Genomic DNA, 3,752 nt, shown 5'->3' on the forward strand with positions numbered 1-3,752 from the left:
TGCCACGTTTAAGCTACACCTCCATAGGGCCCTTTATATTCTGAACTCTCCTGAGTGCCCTCTAAGAAACTGTGGAGCTTTTTCTGTTTTCCCAGAACCTCAAATATTACAGTTTTCTCAAAGCCAATTTCTTGTCACATTTATGCACAAGGAGTTCTTCAGTGATGGAGATTTGTTTCATTAATAAAACCCTAATTAATAAGTAACTAATTACTAATTAATAAGACTTTAGTAGTTAATAAGACCAATAACTAATCCTAAAATTGTCTCTAATACCACAACCGTCATCAGCATTTCAACATGCAGTGTTAATAACAAGTTTCCATCAGAGGGCAGGACATAATGACATTTTATCAGATGTCTCCTGTGTTTGCCCATTACATACAGGTTGCACTTCACCATAACGTGCTGATGCCAGTTACAGATAATGTTCACATTCTGGAGACCTACAAGTTTAAGGAGGCTTGAGAAGTGACTGTGGCCCAAGTAAGCAAGTAACTAGCAAGAAGATGGTAGTTTGCCTCCAGTTTGGACCTTTGTGTTTCTATTCCATAATTCTTCTCGCTTTCTTTACCCACAAAACCAACAAACCTGCAAACTACTGAGTTATTTACCTCTCAACTCTCAGTTGTTCAGTGCTTAATTGAACAAATAACGTGTTGAGAGATTTCATTATGTCAAAGCTGTCTCTCAGCTTTAATGCATGAGGGTCTTAATGTGTTAACATTTATGAATTTGTGTTGCAGATCTTGTAATAAATCAAGATCACAGACTCCCGGATGATAAGCCTGCAACTTAAAGATCTGCATTAAAATGTAAGGGGTTCATTCTCTGGTGAAAATGATATCTACCTTTTGTTTTGTTGCTACTTGGACCATATTTGTTGTTGTCAGTGTTGGGAAGGTTAGAGCGTCATCCTGTAACCATGGCAAAACAAAACCCAAACAGTCCTGACCTGCAACAATATGAAACAGGAAAATACCACCGTGTAATCCATTTATTTCAACAAAGTAACTGTATTCTAAATACCACCTTTTTAAACGGTAACTGTAACGGAATGCAGTTACTCATATTTTGTATTTTAAATATGTAATGGCGGTACATGTATTCCGTTACTCCCCAACACTGGTTGTTGTCAAAATATCCATCTCTGGGCCAATGACTGGGAAGATTGATGATGCTAACAACTATGATAACAAAAAATTACTTTATAATTGCATCAAGCTATTTACTTAGGCATCACCATTAGCAATTAACAGAACAATGGAATAATACATTTGCCTTACAATGTTTCATTTTTATTTGTCCTAAATTAAAGACTATTAAATAAAGATCACTTTGTTTTTAAATCTTGATTTTAAATACATTAAATTTTATTAGATGCTGGAAACTGGATCAAATAAAGTAGCTGTTGTAAGTCAAATTCTAAGTAAATATGAAAAAAAAAATCCAATCTGACTTTTGGATGGGGAATGAGCAATGTAAGTTCTGCCAGGTTGACTGGGTTTATGAAAAGACAGGATAAGCACAGATGTATCCAGAGCAGCAGAGGCTCTCTCTGGTATCCCCACAAAGCTTCACCATTCTTATGACTGTGAAGCCAGTAAAGCAACCCTAGGCGATTAAGATTCAAGAGATGACCTTCCAGCCTCAGACCTGAACGTGTTGAGATTTGAAGCACCTTGCAGTTCCTGAAATGTCTTAGCATGGGTGGCCCCTGTGGGACAAATGTATTATTAAGGCGCGGCTCCTCATTTCAATAGGGCCAACTCCCTGCCGAGAGCGAGCACAGGGGCCCCCCGTGTCATCGCCTGCTTAATATTAACTAAGGCCGCGTGAATAATCCTCAGAAACTGAGGTCAGTGCCACGATAAAGTCTGAAAGGACAAAAACACCGGTATGGTCCTTTAACGAGCCCTGTCTTAAAATTTTTATAGAGAAAGTGAAAGAATCTGCAGAACCAAACCAGCTCTGTGAGGTTTCAGACACTTTTCTGGGTTTTCCTGAATGAAGTCACACGCTGACCTGCTGGAGCGCAGCGCTGTCTGGGAATGTTGCTGAGGTGTTTCTAAAGTAAAAGCCCCTTGAGCTTTTTTTCTAAACTGCAAGCATTGAAACCCAACAGGAAAATTATAGTTGGTAATTTATGCAGCATTCCGGAGCTTGTTTTATTCCTTGGACTTCTTTCCAAGATAAAAGGTCAAATGTAAGAAATGGCATTTTGCTTCCAACAGTTCTAGACTTGAAAAGTCTCAGTGGCCCAACATGATTTTTGGTGATATCACAAAAATCACCTATTTGATATCTTTAACTTGAATTAAATCTGGAAACAGAGCTTAAAGCAAGCAAAGAGATTAAAAAGAAACCCTGGTTATTACAAAAAGAGGCCAAAGTACTCTCAAATTAATTTGTCAAAAATAAAAACATTGTACTGTCATTACAAACTGCCTTTATGGTCCAATAAAACAACTCTGGGTCGATGGACACCCTGATATTACTGTGAATGACTTCTTTTGAGTGTTGTGTGGAGTGTCCAAACTGCAAAGTCTGAGGCAGGCAGAGCTGAACTTAGTAGATAGTTTGCAATAGTAAAAAAAAAGGTCAAACATAAGGCCAAAAAGGGGGAACAGTGAAAACTGTGAAAAGTAAATTCTCTGCAGCCAAGAGAAAATCCACATTGACAATTAGAAACAATAGACCACTAGACACTCTAACAAAGGACCACAGGTGACAGCACCTGTTTAGAAGGGCAATAAGGGAAAGTGGAGACAGTTGAGGAGAATGGCACAAAGCTGAACTAAATCACAGAAGACAAGAATAGGGAAGCAAAACTAAAAGCAAAGCACAAGGAACTCTCAAAATAAGGCAGGAAGTGAGATAACTAAATGGGGACATTTAACACAGGAGACTTGGCACAAGAGGGCAGAACACTTAGGGAAGAACTAAACTCTTAAACAACTGTACACTAAGAGGACAAATATACACAAAACAACCTAAACACTAAGAAAACCACAAATCACATAAAATATTTAAGTAAACAAAATTTGAAGTCCAAAAATACTCAAAAAAGGCTGAGCAAACTGACCCAGGGTCATGATCCCAGCTGTTTTATGGCGAGAGGCAGGGTACTCCCTAACACACTGAAACAACCGTTTGCACTCACAGTCATACCTGCATTCACACCTATGGGCAATTTAAGGTTTCCAAATAACCTATCCCCACTAACTCCATTTAAATATTGCAACTGTGAGCTTTAAAATACCAGAATCAGGTAAGGAGAAGCAGAAGTCTTCGTGTTTTTACTCCACACCTCCCTTCCTTCTGGCTCTAAAACACAATCGTAGCGGCATTATTCAACACTGTCATCGGAATGAGAGCTGATAAAAGTCAGGTAGGAACTTTTTAAATATTCAAACTTCAGAGCAGAATCACTTGAAGATGTTTATCAAACTTCCAGATTTCTTTATACACGGACTGAACACCTGTAAAATCATCGGTACTGTCTGGCACTCAGGTTGGTATTGCATATGGCTGCAGTGATGAGGTTACAACAAACCATGACCATTGTTAGTTTTTTTTAATCTCCCACGTCAGAGGTCAAAAGATGCTACAGTTAAAAGATTTCCTTTACTGCTAACTAACAAAGAGCGGGCCAATCATCGACGAGGCCTTCGGTGTCATGAACTAATACAGTATGCATATTCATGATATGTTTCTATGCAAAATAACATCTGTTTTCCAACAACGTGCCA

The sequence above is a fragment of the Diplotaxodon limnothrissa genome, linkage group LG23 (assembly GCF_057381915.1).
Source record: "Diplotaxodon limnothrissa isolate DT_005_m linkage group LG23, D_limnothrissa_male_GT1.1, whole genome shotgun sequence".
Taxonomy (NCBI): Eukaryota; Metazoa; Chordata; class Actinopteri; order Cichliformes; family Cichlidae; genus Diplotaxodon; species Diplotaxodon limnothrissa.